The 16,582-nt window shown below is 40.8% G+C and overlaps 1 protein-coding gene across 1 annotated transcript in view; it reads left to right on the top strand.

Annotated features, from left to right (window-relative positions):
- The window catches only part of gabrb1 (gamma-aminobutyric acid type A receptor subunit beta1), a 62,355-nt gene that overhangs the window by 14,371 nt on the left and 31,402 nt on the right, over window positions 1-16,582 (top strand). The gene's annotated exons all lie outside the window — the stretch shown is intronic.

Here is a 16,582-nt window from a genome sequence, read left to right as displayed (position 1 = left end):
TGATAGGTTTGTCTATTAGCTGTCATTTATTAGCAGAAAGTAAGTAGCCTGTGAGTGCTTTGGAGTGGTTTTACATCAACAGACCTGGTACTGGCTTGAAAATTAGACTGATAACATTTAATCCTTCAGTGTACTTGACAAGGCTCAATGAACATATGTGACGATCTAATTGAGTTTCCGTATTTTTCTGACTTGATTTTGCCGTGCATTTTGAGGGAGCTGTGTGTTATCTGTGTACGTCCTCCCGGCAGCTGTTATCGATCGGCCCGGCAGAGTGATGTGTCCGGCACCACCTCAGGATTAGGATTTATGAAGACGCTCTGCAGACGGCACATATCAAGGTGTCAGGATGTGTCCTGCTTTTCCAACAGCTCATTCAAAGCGGAGTTCAGCAGGGGTTATTCAGCTCTAATGTGCTACATACGTATGGGCAGTTTAACTTTATAGACGCCTGTAATTCAGTAACTGCTGTTACATCAAAATGACAAAGACATAATAAGACTAACTGTAATGGGACTACAAGGGGACATATAAAAACAAATCCAATATTCAGGCAGAATGTAATAGTAGAAAATTAAATGCTTGGTTCACAACTTTTCTTGAAACCTCAGTGGCATCTAGCCATGCAGAGAGTTTGGCTTTTATTTGTCTGGATATATATGTCTCTGAGTTTTCTGCCTTCACCCCAATCGATGCAGAATGGAATGTTATTTGCGGTGTTTGCAGTATTGAAACATGACATTTGGAAAGTACAACAGCAACATTTATTTCCAGAAACAGTCTACCACTCTTGGTAGATGAAGATTGGTAGAAAGAAAATAGTTACTACATGAAACTGCTCACAACAACGTCTGTAGATTATGTTGAGTAACCTGGCCAGGATTTCTGGAAAGAAACACTGCTATTAAGTTTTTCAAATGTTTTTTTTTTTTTTTTTTTTTGGAGTGTCATCTAGCTTCATTATATTGGAGAGAAAGCAGAAGGCAATATAGACTGATAAATAGCACTACAGGTGAGAAGATAAGTATGTATTTTTGATTTTGGGGCTAACTGTCCCTTTAATATTTATTTAGTTTAGTTTAAAATAATATACTCCAACATCTCACCACCATGTGGGCCTACAGCTGAAGCTAGCCACATTAGCAGCTAACTTCAACTGGCTTACCTTCCAAATAAACACCAAAAACATCAAAATAGCAAAACTTATGTCTTCGACCTTTAGTTTTGCAGTGAATCCCACTGTGTACTGACCCTCATTAAGAAAGACTTTTGCAGTTGTTTTGGGGACATTTCAGCATAAAGCATACTGGTCAATCCAAACTGGTCAATTACGTGCGCTCTGTCATTGCTTTGGGAGTATGGGTGTGATGCCAAGAGCCACCTTCCACGTCCAACTGAAACGCAGCTGGACAGCGTCTGATGAGAACTCCCTCAGACAGAACCGGTGGCATTGTTGTTATAGAACTGTTATTATATGCCTGCGGACGGCCAGAAGGCACTAGACACATCCACATGCAACACACTCAGGCGACGTCACTTGAGAACGCATGAACGCATGAAATGCTGAAGGACAGCGTCAGGTGATGACGCTGCAGGTACCAACATAATATCAGGTGTGCGAGTACACTCATAAGAGGGGCGGGTGGGGAGGTGGATGGGTCTCACGACCATCTGAATTTCGTGCAGGAGTCTTGACTTCACTTCCAATGTGGATGTCCATTTTTTTTCTACACCTCACCATGTGCCTCTTTTGTCTAAACCTACCCATCCGTGACTTTATCGCCTAATCCTAATCATTATGATGGTCCACTTTGATTGCCATGTGCTCATGTTGTGTAAATATAACTACCGTGCAGCATCGTCCCACCATGTGCATTTGTTGTTGTTGTTGTAATGGCATTTTGGAGCGTAAACAGCTGTTGCATAAGGATACCTACAATGTCAAAAGAAGACACAGAAGGTCACTGGCAGAGCGGCATCATGTGACGAGTTGGGATGAGAGCTTTACATCTTCACATCCTCAGCACATGAAGACTTTTCTGTTGGTACAACACAAGTAGTGTGCTTTACTTCTGCAGTGTTACCAGGTCTGTGATAGCGGAGAAATCACAATGGCAAAGATCCAGCAGATCCTCCATGGGTGGTCATGGTCCCCTAACTAAAGGTGGTTCTATGGCACATGAAACCCATTTGATGTATCATCCAGCATCAAGTCTGAGACAATCTCATTGTCACATTTGTTTTCTGATAAATGGAGCAGCAGAAAAAGAGAGCATGGTTTTCCTTCATACTTTAGGGGTCTCCAGACACACCAAGGACATATATGTGTGTGTTGAGCCTTAAAAAATGCATTCTGCATATGTGACATTTAAACTTTGTTACACTTGAGGTTTTGGTTACTGCTTGAAATATGCCAGCCAGCGTTTTGTCTCCCGTCTGGGAGTATCTCGTTTTGCCTGAGTCTATTAGCAGCTCTGGCTTTCCACATGTTAGCCTGTCCAGACAGACAGAGCCATTAGACAGGAGGTTAATGGAGATCTATTTGATCACATGGTCAAAGATCGTGTGTCTGAGAAGAGAGATGAAGAGCAGGACTGACCTGAGCAGGGCAGGGAGCGCAGCCAACTAGCACAATGTGAGGCTGTGACTTTAGCAACAAATATGATCCTACTGTGTAAGCAAAGAACAGATTCATCAATGAAAAAAAATCTGCTACAACCTTACAGATCCTCTAGGGTATTTAAGTCAAAAAGAGAAAAGTAATGATTATTGGAGTAGCTCAGAATCCCTTGGAATCACACTCATATAGGACTTTCCTGCTCATAATTTATGTCCACTGCTACCGTGCGCAGGAATGCAGGGAGTGCTCCCCTTTATGTAGGAACAGTTGTATGTGCAGAGGCTGGATTTGTTTATTTTTTAATAGATGTCAATGGAATTGGTAGTTTCCTTTCTTCTAAAACAGAACCTCATAGTTCTTTGACTTGCTGGCACTAGAATTAACGGTTATTTAGTCAGTAGTGGCTAGTCATCTAGCCCTGCAGGTAGTCATATCTCACACGTAGGGCTATCAAATGATTCATTTTTTCAATTGTGATTAATTGCAGGATTTGTATAGTTAATCACGATTAATCAAATTGTTTTAATCACATTTTCAATTCAATTGATTCACTGACAAAGTGAAGCAATTCTTACCAGATTGTCTTGATTAAGAATCAAATGACAGCAATAAACTACATGGGACTGGCATAAAGTGGGCTTGTCTGTAAAGTGCAGACTCATGGGCAGCCACAGAACCATTTTTCATTCCGATATCTTGGGGTCAGAAGTCAAGGAACCCCTGTGAAATGGCCATGCCATTTTTTTCCATTGCCAAAATTTAGTCTAACTTTGGAGCGTTATGTCGCCTCTTTTCTGAGAAGCTAGCATGACATGTTTGGATTCCTCAGTTCTAGTTTCAGTCGATGCTGGTATCATGACTGTAGCTGTAAAACTCAGCCCAGTATAGCCTCTTGAAGACAGAAATGTTGACTTAAAAAAATGACATATTATGTACAGACCTTAATCCCATCAAGATTAACGTGTCAACACCAACAGCTCTAGACACAAGACACAGGAGCCAGGAGCCACGTGGCATTACTGCACTTATTTGGCTAAGCTGAAGGTGTTTCAGGCAACTGCCTAAATAGCGCACAGACACACTGAAGATGAGCATGCTATGTGTCACTGTAATTTACCCAATTGTCCAGACAAATGGAAAAGCCCTTCAAACTTGTTGCAACCGCATTAATCAAGTGCTGGAATGTTGTGTGTCTTATATTAAATGCCGTATAAGAATAGCAAACAGACAGTGAAACAAACAGATGTTTCCTGTGCTTGCTTGGACAACAGTACCTGCCAATACCCCTTGAGCTAATCAATCCTTGGCGGTGGGAGTGATCTCTCTTGTCCTTGTGTTCACTCCTGTCAGAACCTAGACTCCTGAATTGTCACTTTCTACCTGTATGTGAGTGCAAGCTGCGGTTGGCATGGAAACAAGGGGAGGGATGGGAGCATGCTGGTTTGGTGTGGAACAACAAAAGGCCTGAAAGATGGCTGACAAAAGTTTCAGCATCTGTGTTCCAGTAGATTATCATGTCATCTGTCATGATCATTACATTAACACTGGAAATGTGTAACTGTAATCTATAAAAACCTTTATGACACTGAAAAGGATGCAGTTTTCTGCTGAGTCAGAGGAGCATTTTGTTCCATGTCAATGTTTTAATCTAGATAAGAGTTCATTTCTGTGCTTGATTTACCTCATCATCTGATCAGTAGCAATGGGAGATGAGAAACACACCAAAACGTATCATCTATTAGATCGTCATATTCTTTGTGGTGTTTGCAAAAGCAGTGTTTCCCACTAATTGTAATCTATGTGTGGTGGTAGCTAACGGGGGGATCTGTGTGTGTATGTGTGTGTGTCCCTTTTTCATCCTGTGTCCCCTCTCTAAGTTCGGATATTGTCATGGGACCATCAGCGCAGTGCAGGCAGCACTCATCATGAGTTTTTTCCTCAGCAGCAGTGTTAGGGATGTGAGTCTTGGGATTGATAATTGATCAGTCAACCCTTTTAGAGCTTCAGATCAGATTGATCGATGAGAAGAGCAGTTGCTGCAGAAAGCGAGTGGAAGCAAACTTTCACTTTCACTTTGCCTGACGTTCTTCTGCTCTGTCTGTGCCCAGAGTAGCTCTGCCCTCCAGAAGTGTGTGCTATGAATAATGCTATATATCTTTTCACAACACTCACACACTCCAGCTTTAAAAATAGAAAATCAATACATGGCTGCAGCTGTTTTGATAAATGTGTGAAAACCTTGTATAGATTGCGAGATTAAAATAAATCAAGCTGCCACAGCTGACACTATTTGCGTGTTTCCCTGAGTGATATGATTGGCAGCTATTGCGGCAGCATGATACTCAGATTTACCTGATACTCAGGTTGGAACACTGCTGGTGATGACATAATATAAGAGCAATGAGCAGCTATTGGCTGGGAGGATGGATACATTCTCTTAATGTGATGTTTTTTTCAACACCGTACTACATGCTTCTTTTGCCAAAACCTTACCATCCGTGCCCTTGTTGACATCCCAGCATTGGTTGCCATGTGCTGTTGTTGCCTAAACATAATCCACAATGTGCTTTTGTTGACATGCCGGCATTGGTAGCAGCATCCAGGAACATCAACAGCAGACGCAATAAGATACCTAGAGCATAATATGTAGACATGGAAGTCCGCTGACAAAGCAGCAACATATGATGACTTGAAATGAGAACGGGATAAACAGGAGTGAAATCCAGGCAATCCAAAAATGTGAAAAACGAGCTAGAATTACATCAAAAAGCCTGTTATAGTGGCTAAATCATTTTAAAAAAGCCTAAATGTTATGGTCTTTGTCAGGCCTTTAAAACAGGGCTTGTAGTGGTTATAACATGTTGGGGTTTTTAATGATTTAGCCACTAAAATAAAGGCTTTTTGACATAGTTCCTCCTAATTTTTCATATTTTTGGAGTGCCTGGATTTCCTCCCTGTTTTCCTTTTAGTCCCCCTTTTTTCATCAGAACCCTGCACAAGTATGACCTTTGTTTTATGATAGCCTTCAGAGCAAACAAACATCTCTCTTTTTCTTGGAATGAGAACATGTTGGGAAATAAGGTTGATGAGAGCAGTTTACTAACACATTGCCGCTGTGGGTCGTAAAACCAAAACAAAGAGGCAAAAAAGGCAAAAAAAAAGCTCAGTGGAGCTTAGGGGGACTGCAGAGTTGTTGGGTTCGTCTTTTACATTACACACAGTTATTTAAACCTTTGTGGGCTCACATACTAATTAGAATGTTTTTGCTCAGTAATTATATGAATTGAAGTGATCAGAATCAGCGAGCACTGCTGTCTGCAGTTTCATTTTGTTTCAGATCAGAAGTTGATGTAGGCTGCAGAGGTACTGCACTGCTCCCCCACCACCCCCTTTCTTCTGATGTCTCCCGGGCTGCACCCAGAGATGGCTGTGGGTAGGGAAGAATTAGGTCAGGCAGGAGCACACTGCAGTGGGGATAGCATGGCATAGGTGCCCATGTTCTGCTGCGCTGCTTGTTTGTTTGCTGCAGTAAAATATGGACAGAGAGGGAGATAGATACGCAGAGAGGAGGAGAAGAGGTACAGCAGCACGAAAAAAGATCGCCTTTCACACATTTCAACACAGAGAATCAGAGGAGAGAAGGAAAACAAACCAAGGGCATTTTCTGGCCCCGTTCTCCTGTCCGCTTGGAGTGCAGTGCGGTGCGGTGCAGTGCAGTGCAGTGCGGCGCGGTCCAGCAGCAGCAGTGGAGCTCTGCCTCTCCCTGCCTCCACGGTTTAGCACAGCTCATATGCATAACGGTATTCAGCTCACGTTAAGGCCATCGCTCTGCCGCGGAAACACCGAGGTGCCACAGCGATGATGGCAAAGCGGGTGCTGAGGGGAACAGCTGTTTCTAATAATAGTCTCTTAGAAAGTCTTCATCCCCAATGGTACTGTAACCACCACCCTCTCCCAACACACACGCACACACACACGCACGCACCACACGCGTGCATGCAGGTTGTCCTCCTTATTTTGTGTTCCCAGCTTCATGAGGCAGCAGTTTCTCACTGCTGCCTCATAACAGGTGATGTCATCTCCAGTTTATTATTGGCCACTAACAGTTCCAGTGGCGGGCTAAATGGCTAATCCGTCTGTTTTATCACTTAGTGCTCCGCTGCTGCGCAACACAGAGCGGGATGCTTGTATCTTGTCCTCTGTTACTGTAAACACATATTGGATCCAGAGTCCTGACACTGCAAGTCCTCTATATTATACAGATTATGGAGAAAGAAACAAGACTAGGGAGGATATTTATTAAAACCTAATGCAAATTACTGTCAGTCAGGGTCACAAAATTATGTCACTGCAAACATTAAAGTTAATGTATTTACAACTACAGACAAAAAGGCCAGGTGCAGTGTTATTGATTAACCCTTTGAAACCTGAGCAAATTTGGCTTTATTTCTTTACAAACATGCAAAGAACAAATACTAAAATAGACAAATAAGCAACCCCCCCCCCCTCAAATATGTATATATATATATATATATGTTAAAAAAAAAATTACCAGCTTAAGATGATAATAATTCTTTAACTTTTAAATATATGATTATTAAATCATATATTATATATTTTTGGACAAACAGTTTTTCAAATCTACTAACTTCCTGGTGGCTCGTGGTTTGTGAAACATTTCTTGCCAAGAAGTTAAGTGCTTTCTTCCCTATGTTTTCATTTAGCCTCCCCCTCTGCACTTTTGCTGGTGGTTTCTGAGATATTATGCTCAAAACATTCCAAAATAATCCATGGAACTGGGAAAATATTCAGCCCCAGCATTTTTCCTGTGGACCATCTCTGATCTACCTTTTAATTTTTAGCTCCTTTATCTTTCTTGTTTGTATTTACATTCCAGTTACTCTGCTCTTACTGTCTTGATTTAATTTATTTCCCACTCGACCTCTCCTGATCCACTGGAGGGATGACGGCCGGTACCATTGCACCTGTATTACAACTAACATCTTCAGGACCATGTAACCTCTAATCAGATGGGCTGTGCCAGCATCAAGTGGGCTGCAGCCAGCTTGTCTGTCTTTTTTGCTTTTTTTCCTAAAAATCTTTTTGACATTGCTGGTGATGACCTGTGCAGCCCACATGATGGGCCAGCCCATATGGCATTCGCCAGAATTGCCACTCCGAGCCTAGTTAAGAAGCTGTTTAGGCACTGATACTGAAACTACTCAAATGTTTAGCTTTAGCATTGCTATTGGGGAAAAAAAGATACCCAACCTTACTGGGATGTAAGTATAATATACAAAATCATTACAGCGAAATACAGTCAAAAATGACTCTTAATAGTATCTGATTTTGAGTCATTTAAAAGTCTCAAAGAATTTTATCAGTTGATTATTTTCATGTCATTTATGTGTGGGTGCAGTCAGCAGGAAGTCAGCGGGCTCAGCCATAGAAAGACTCTGATGCGCTATTTGCAGACCTCTGAATCATCACTCACATCTCTGATTTGTTTTTGTGTTTTTAAATTGATTAATAAAGTGAAACTAACTGGCATTTGAAGCTGAAAATGTCTTCTGGCATATGCACCTGGTGGGCAAGTTTAACTCAGCTTGTGACCTGTTATCCAGTTTTATCCAAATGCCAACAACATTAACAGCCATCCTCTACAAGCGTCCATGCCAAAATTCTGGTAAATATGTTTCTAAATATTTTGCTTATTTTGGAGAGACTGAACGACTGACTGACACTGCCACATTAGTTCCAATAACCAACAATCTCTCAAGCAACAAGTTCCGATGTTGAAAAATGAAGCTAATGTGATAGAGCCAAAAACTGCAGTTCCTCAGATGGCCACTTGAGGCCTGGCTCCAAAACAGAGTCAATCCCAAAGACCCCCATTTTTTAATTTTTGTTTCATTTTATTCATTTGGCCTTTATTTAACCATGTTTATCCCATTGGTTTCTCTTCCACGAGCAAGACCTGGCCAGTTAACTCAGAGTTACAACAATACATAAAATACACATAAAAAAACATAGATTTGAGTAACATAACACGATCACATAAAACAGTTGCACACAGTCATCCAGGATTTGATAGATTTCCCTGTGGTTTTAAGCTCATTCAAGGTCACCATTTGTTGAAGCTTAAGAGAACCTAAACCAGAGAACCATGTTAAAATGCCCAACTTTACCACAAAAATAAAAATGCTTGCCTAAACAGCCTGAAATCCAACCGCTTTGTTGTTCGTTGGTCTAGAACAGTGGTCTAGAAGCTTTGTCTCTTCTGATATCGTCAAATACTGCCACTTTGCAGATTTGCACAACTAATTTCCACCAGATCCGTGTGCAGCCGGCTCCGACCCGTCACAGCAAACGGAGCAGACAGATTACATGCTAGTCTATGTGTTAACTTCCACCAGCACCTCTGCATTGCTTCCCAGCTCAGGCAGTCCAGACGCTTGCAGATGAGATAGGCAAGGCTCTTATTTTTGCCAGACGCCAGATCGCTTCGCATCAATTCAGCCGAATTAAGCACAGAGCAGACAGGAAGTCAGACAGCGACACAGTAATTAATTATCCAGTTAATTTTCAGAATAAAACACGGAGTGTTTACGTCTGATTGTATTTCACTTATAGCGGAGCCGTTGTGCAACGCACATGCAAGCAGTGGAAATCCTGGCTAAAAACCCAATGCCAGAAGCCTCCTTTCGTGTACACATAATAAGCTGCTGGGTGTCATCAGCTGAGAAAGTGGCCGGACAGAGCTGTTTGCGATGTTACTGTACTGTCAAGACCTGGTGTTGGTTGCCATGTGCTTTTGATGCCTATACATAAGCACGTGGCATCTCGGAACGTCAACAGCATACGCGAAAGGATGCCTAGAGCGTAACATACAGACACAGAAGTCGAATGAAAAGCAGCAACATGTAACAGCTGATAACAACGTTTTAGGTCTGCAGTTTGGCAGGAGTCAAGCCAAGGTGACACAATCCACCATCAGCTCATATGCTACATCACTTTAGCAATGCTTAAGTTATACAGATGACACCTACTTGTGCTTTGCAGAAACATGCAATGCCAATATTCTGGCTCCAGGTGATCTTTCAGTGTGAGTCTGAATGTCTGTTTGAAAATGCCTCCCATGATTTAATGCTTTGAGTGCTCCAGTCAAAGTAATTAGCAGATTAATGAAGCAGCAATGGCTGTCTTTATGCTTTAACCACCCTTGTCTTTGTCTTTGTGTTTTTTTTTTATGCCCACAGAGAGAAAGTGTTCAGATGTGCCTCAAGTACATGCTTGCCTTTTTTTCTTTTTTTTCAGAAAGTTAGCATTTCCCTCCAGCTTGTTGGGAAATGCATGCATAAGCATCTTTACAAAGTGCAACGAATGCTGGAAAGCCAGCGAGCTGTGAGTGGAATCTTAACTGCAGCTTTGCACCTCAGATTAGCTCGATAGAAGAGCAGTGATGCAACATTCTCCTGCCAGCTGTCTCCAAAGGTTACCTGCAGTCAACTGAAGCATTTGATAAGTAGTTCATCAGAAAGTCTGCAAGGCTTTTAGCAGCTAATATAAATAACATAAATGGTCATTTTTACATTCTGGTTTTATGTCTTGTTTGTGGTTGCTTTAGTCTATGTTTTTCTCAGTGACCTTGAGTTTTTGAGCACCCATCCTGTTAGCTAATGATTAACCTCGTTCTTATCATTCTGTACATGTCCTTGTCTCTTACTCCACCCTCAAAACCAATCAATATGCAAGGTAGCCAGGGATGTTAGTTCGGATGTTGAAGATCTGAAACTGACTTCTGAAACCTTTTTATTTCACTTTCTAACCAAACAAATAATTTATTTTTTTCCAAACAGTACCGATGTCCACATTTGCATCTCCTCCTACCTTCATTTAGCATGAGGACAGTACTACCAATGTGCGCATGAATGAGGGGCACATTTATGCTAACATTAAATCACATAAAAATTCCATGGATGCATTAAGAGAACTGGGTACAGCATTTAAAGGGAGGCCATGTGCATTCATATCAAAGGTGCTCAGTGGCTTATTGAAGCCAAAAAAGCTCTTTTTCCAAGGTATGAAATTACCTGGATCTTCCACGGTATGGGGCCAATAGAGCAAGCTATAGGAAGACTCTGCATGGCCAAGTGCAGCTAACTTCTGCTTGCCAAAGGGCTAACTTCCAGTTTAGTGTGATGGTAACTTAAATAGGGACAATTTGGGATTTAAAGCTGTTATTGAAGCAAAAGGTGGTTGTACCAAATGCCAACACCACTATATAAAAAAAAACTTCATTGTGCCCTATGACTGCCAAATAGACAAACCTTGGTCCGACAAAAAGGGATGGTCCTGCTCCAGATCAAACTGAACTGTGTTAGTTCCGTTCTGGTGTGAAAAAAGTTTTTGGTTCGGACTTTGGCACTAATTACTGGAAGTTTTGTCGGGCTGTGAGAGTAGTGTAGAGCTTTGTTGGTGTGACAATCCAAGCAGTGGGGAACAGTAAAGTTGTCAACTGGTTAAAGAGCTCGCCAAGTATGTATTGTCAAGTACAGGAAGAAGCATCTCACATAGTCGATGCCAACTGATGCAGACAGATACCAAAAACATAATAATTTAATGCAGAAGTCCACTGACAAAGTGGCAACGTGGCGAAGTGCAAAGCGACAACATGTGACAAATTTGGATGAGAATGTATTGGTATGTTGTGTTTGGAGTGTGCATGCATAATTGTAATGTGAAACTAAAAATAACACAATAAAATGTATACAACAAAAAAAAAAAAAACCTTGTTTTGGAGTTTGAGGTGTTGACTCTTAGTGACCTTACCTTTAAACCTTTATCCACCTATTAGTTTTATGCTGTTCTTTTTGTTCTAGCAGATTTGCTGCAGGTTGTTCAGGGTTGTTGGAGGAACCTAGGGACTGGAATTTTCAAACAATGTCACAATTTCTTAATTGGCTTGTGATGAAGACTGTGACTTGGCCATTGTATTTATGTTTGTGTTGTTTAACTGTTTGAAATCTGTTCAAACCTACTTGATTTTTTACAAAACACAGGAAGAATGCAATGGGAAACTAAAAAGAACTGACCAAAAAATTAGCAATAACAAGAAAAAAAGGTAAAAAGTACAAATATACCTAAAATGTGCATAAATAAATAAATAAGGAAAAATAAAAACAGAAAAACGTGCTTAAGAATAATTTTAAAAAATGTGTAAAATACTTATAGAAACTTATACTAAATATGTAAATATACATATTTTAAAATGTATCATTAAGTTCATCATTAATATAGCTTTTTGCACATTTTTCCCTAGCTTTCTTAAAAATAATTTTCTAAATCTACTGATTTCTTCTAGTTTGCGGAACACTTCTTCCAGGCCTCAAAGGGTTAACCACCCCTGTGTCACCTCGGCCTTCTTGCTAAAAAGAGAACTTTATCCTAAGCTAAGGTTTTGTTCTTTGTTATTTTTATTTTTTTTGTGGATTGAAGCCAGTACCATTGCTGAGTCCCCTCTGAATAAAAGCTATTGCGTTTGTTGAGACATGGACAGTGGTCGCTTTGCACCACAACTTTAAATCCATTTCTTTATTTCATCAAAGTATATGTGTGTGTGTGTGTGTGTGTGTGTGCTTAAGCATGATTATATAATATATTTAATATAGCAAGGTGATAATATTGTCATAAGGTGCAACAAAGAACAGTGTATAGTCGTGGATGCCTGGAAAGAGAAAGTAAGAGTGTTGGTCCTCCCATCATGCTGGATGTATGCAGGCCACCCTAATGTGCTTTGACACAATGCATTTCACACACTGTACAGTGTGATTTTTGAAATGTAGTGTGAGAGCGAGGGACAGCAGCAGAAACACATGTTCCCCGAGGCTCATACATCACACATCAGCTTACACAGCTGCAAAACAAAAACACTACAAAGAGACAATTCAGCATGTTAAAGCCCCTAAAAATCCTGGTTTAAACCCTTATTTTAAGGGTTTTTCTACTGCAGTACCTGGCATCACCTGTCAATCATAGTTTGTACTGTACACTAGATAATGTCCTCCTCAGAAAAACAATAACGCTGGTTGCTTGTTTAAGTCTAAAATGACTTTTGTCATATGAATCATGCCTCTTGTTTGTCAGGAGAAAAAGCAGAAGCAGTGTGACGTTATGGATCCACAAAACCTCACAACAAGGAAGATGTGGTGTATTGACAGGTGAACAAAGCATCTGACTTAAATACAAGAACCATTGTTTTCCTCCCATCTCTTACCAGCAGTCTCTGCTGGGTTGTTTTATCCATAACCACCATCTTTCCCTTACTTTAACCATGCCATTCTTCCTGTAACCATGGCAGCAAAGGTTCCCCAGTCTTAGCAAATTACCTATTGTAGCTTACTCAACAGATTTTACTTTGCCTTGATCAGTAGTTTTTGTGCTTAATCGCATCCAAACCACAACCACCAAATTTTGTAACACTTATTTTTTTTACAATGTAAAAAAGTAAATAAATAAAACACTGTTTTTAATTTTTCAAATTTCCAGGTTTTCATGTAACCCTTCCAGGCACTGTGGTCACTACAGTTATTTTAGAGCTATTTTTTTGTATATGCATGGATTTTGATGCTGTAGCTGCATATAAACTGCTACAGCGGACACATAGTGCCATGTGCTATTCACTGCCACCCACTGGCAAGTTGTTGACACAAATCTCTGAAAACCAACATGACCGACCTAATGCCAGAAATGTTGTACAGTTTAGGAATATCTTGCCAATCCTTCTGCAATAGGAGACCTACACAGGTAAATAAAATTTGGTAACATCAAGTAACATCTATGTATTGATTTTATTTCGCAAGGAAATTCCAGTTAATCATCTGTCCATTAAACAGGACGTCATGCTTTGCTATATAACTACAGTTCAACTAGTTAAATAAGAATAAATACATCTAGATGCAATAATATGTAGTTACGAGATACATTTTAATTTAAGTTGGGTCTTACATGCAGTAGTTATGACATAACAATATCAATAAAGATGAATGTGAAGAATATTCAACATGTAATCATTTTCAACATGTTCTCATCCCAAGTTGTCACATGCTCCTGCTTTGCAGTGGACTTCCATGTCTATTTATTACAATTTTGGTGTCCTTCTTCATCCGCTGTTGACATTTCAGGAATGTCCCTCTCTCATGATGTCAACACAAGCACATGGTGGAATTATGGTGCAAGTGACCATATTTACACAACACAAGCACATGGTGACGATGTCAATAAATACACATGCTGGCATGGATGGTTAGGATTAGGGGAAAGAGGCAATTGGTACGGTGTGGAAAAATACAATCACATTTAGACAGGAAGCAAAACATATCATTGTCGTATGTATAGTTTTTTTTACCTTACTGCTCTGCGTGCCTTACGAATTGCCCCTTGAGGATGAATAAAGTGTTTCTGAATTGAATTGAATTAAACACCAGACTCCTGCATGATATTCTGGGGTTTGTTGGACCCATCCTTCACCCTCACATTCCTTATTACGCCATTACCCTATGGTTTAACCTGATGCCGTCCTGACACATTTCATGAGGATGTAGCATGTGCCATCCTGCCATCCAGCTGTCTGGCAGCACATAACAATAACAGTTCTTTTTGACCATGTTTTCACCTCATGCTTCCAGTAGTGTTTAATGCGAACGCGAAAGGTGGCTTTTGGCGCTATGTTGCACCAAATGCACTGTCAAAGCAGCAGTACACCTTGTCTCTTTGTTTGAATCCTGTTTTGTCGGTCACTCTTGGGCTGACTGAGAGTTCTTAGACACCTCTGGTTACTTGACAAAAAATTAAATCCAGAAACGATTCAAAAGGGAAAATGATTGTTTATTTTTCACTTGTTTTGTGTTGATTTCTAAATAAAACTGAAACAACTGGCTTATTTTGGCTGGTACAAACAATTACATGAAAAGAATAGGCAAACGAGGCAAAGATGCCAGGCTGCAAAGAAGAGACTGACACAACAGGATTCAAACAAAGGGACATCACGATCATTACAGCATATAAAACAGGTTCTGTTCTAAATGGCAACACAGACAGATGCAAGCTTGTGTCCATCATTCCTATGCACAACACAAAACAATACAACAAAACACAACACAACACAACACAACAAAACACAACACAACACAACACAACACAATAAGCAAGCTAGTTTTTGTGGTGTCTGTCTGAGATCAGTTTTATTATAAACCAAGGATACATTATACTACAGTACACTTATTCAAATAGAATAGACATACTGATATTTTTGTGAAATTAGAAAGTATAGTAGCTTTGTTTTACACCCCTTATATATACTATCCATCAAAACAGCCAGTACCCAGATTGAGTGTTACAGGTTACTATGAGGAACATAAAGCTTCCATCCAGTTCAGCTGCAGGTGATGCAAATCAATGCTTCTATTTTTAAATGTCATGTTTGTTGAGTTTATCAAGTGTAAAACTTGTACTGACAGTACAGTATTGACATTTTACAAGTCATTATAAAGAATTATTGGGCGTGCTGTGATGGAGCATGTGGTGCAGGAGACAGCTGTCAGATTCTTCAACCCCAAAAAAGTGGATGCTTTATTGTTGTGTTAACTCTGTGGTTCCAGTGGAGTTTGGGAGAGGATGGATGTGCTGACCACAGGGCTGCAGCAGGAACAGTTGAAGGGTTCAGGCTGATGAGTTGACAGGAGCCACTGAAGGGCAGGTGAAGGAGGGAGCTCAAGCTCTCTCAGGAGTAGTGGAAAGAATTGGAGCGAGCAGGCCGGTGACTGTTCCCGCTGCTTAATAAGAACTGACGTTACACAACATTATCCACCTCAGCAGTCTGCGCTGCGGCTGGAACAAGTTATTTTTGAAAAGAAGGTACAGACTGCATGGAAAGATGCGGCACTCTGCCCTCTGACAGCCCAGACTGTGAATCATTGTGCACAACTCAACAGTGTCTGTCTCGCAGGAGTACCCTATGACAATAACATACACATAGTTGTCTTTCTACTTAATGCTTGTGTTGCACTGCTCTAAATCTACTGTCCCACACCACTCATAAGCCTGACTGTGTCCTCAAAGGACCTCTCCAGCCTTTACGTCCAATACAGACCAAAGATTTGGGACAAATTGCAGCTTGCAACTACTTGCAATGCGCCTATCTGCACCATTCTAAAACCCTGCCAGTTTACCCCAATGCAAATGGACAAGAGAGTATAACATCTCCATAGCAGAAACTCTGTACTTCTGCCCTCAGTGGGATGGAGGCCTGTTATGACTATCCTGCAGCAAGGTAATACACTGTATGAAATCCTTTTCACTTGGCCAGCTCCACTCGCTACCAGCAGATCAACTGTTGAAACAGAGGATGCGCTGTAAACTAGCTTCTGGGGATCTGACAGGCTTAGTTGCAGGTGAAACCATCATCCGGCTTGTGTCGAGCTGAGACTGTCCAGATCACACTGCTGCAACTAATCTATGCATCGTCTAAAACAGTTCCTTCTCGTTGTGAATCTTTGGTCTGAACTGAGCTTTACAATAGATTTAGGGGCTGTTTACACGGCAACGATTCTTGCTTGAAATATTAAACTTTTGTTGCTGTTTAGCCTTTCATTGGAAACACAACAGCATTTTGGGGGCCTGAAAACACAAACTTTTGAAACCGGGTTCCAGGATGAAATCTTCTGAAAACGCAACCCCCTCTGTCACCGTGTGATCTGGCAGCGTGCAGATTCTGGGAGAACCGTGACGTCATGGCGCATGCAAATGGTGTTCTTCTATGGTGTGTCATTACAAAGTTACACCGTCAACTACTGGCCTGGCATGCATGCTACAGCCTTTTTGGTTGTTTTTGTGAATAATTGTACACAAGGATCATTTTTACAATGTTATCACATGAACACACACACACACACACACACACAT

This window comes from Plectropomus leopardus, chromosome 14 (assembly GCF_008729295.1).
Source record: "Plectropomus leopardus isolate mb chromosome 14, YSFRI_Pleo_2.0, whole genome shotgun sequence".
In the NCBI taxonomy this organism is placed as follows: Eukaryota; Metazoa; Chordata; class Actinopteri; order Perciformes; family Serranidae; genus Plectropomus; species Plectropomus leopardus.
The sequence above is the reverse complement of the archived record's forward strand: the minus strand, read 5'-3'. Positions and strand labels throughout refer to the sequence as shown.